The sequence below is a fragment of the Lycium ferocissimum genome, chromosome 10, assembly GCF_029784015.1.
Source record: "Lycium ferocissimum isolate CSIRO_LF1 chromosome 10, AGI_CSIRO_Lferr_CH_V1, whole genome shotgun sequence".
Classification (NCBI taxonomy): domain Eukaryota; kingdom Viridiplantae; phylum Streptophyta; class Magnoliopsida; order Solanales; family Solanaceae; genus Lycium; species Lycium ferocissimum.
This window is the reverse complement of record NC_081351.1, coordinates 40,673,671-40,674,561: the sequence shown is the minus strand read 5'-3', so window position 1 is coordinate 40,674,561 and position 891 is coordinate 40,673,671.

Genomic DNA, 891 nt, shown 5'->3' with positions numbered 1-891 from the left:
ATTTGGAAAATAATAGAGATATATTAAATAGATCATTCACCTGAAGCCTCTCGCTTAAATCATGTATCTAAAAATCTATTCTCATCTAAGTACGCAAATCAGGCTCCACTATAGCACAAAATAAAAAGGACTAAATAGAAATAAGAAGACGACGAAATGACATTAGCCGAAAACACACCCATTTAATTTGTTGGAATAATAATAGCTATCTACATTAGCAGCTTTTACCATATTTTTTTTTTGGTTCCAAGTGTTACTTCTTTCCTTTTCATCTTCTTCCTCTTAAGGACTAACGCCAGAGCAGAATATGAATTGGCTATACTTACGTAAGAGGTATGGCGAGAGCGTACTGCCAACTCTGACTTCACCGGGAGTTTGGGCGAAACCGAGCAAAGTTGGAAGCCGATGGAGATGCTTTGGTAGCGTCGGCATCATTGAAACCGCAACCAATATTAATATGTTCAGAATTGAAATTTACGATTACTGATTTTTGTATTCCAACTCTTAAGGGACAAAAATTAATAGGCAAGGCAAATTAGAAATAATGATCGACATTCACATACAAATTAAATGCACCCAAAAAAATACTCCATTACAGTATCCAATAGAATAGGAAAGAGGAACTAAGAAAAAATGGTCGAGAAATCTACGTTGGGATGGTTGATTTTAGCACACAACAATGATGAAATTGCAAAATTAGAAAGTATGAAGGCAACCCAGAAAAAACACCGGAAGGAAAAAAAGACCAAGAAGGAATACGCATTCTCAGTGCTTCTTGTGGTATACGTATGGCCAATGAATATCTCAGATTCTTAGGATTAGCAATGGGGACTTAAGCCCATCTAGAAGTATCGAAGTGGTTTGTTGAGCTGTTGGCCGAAGGACACGTTG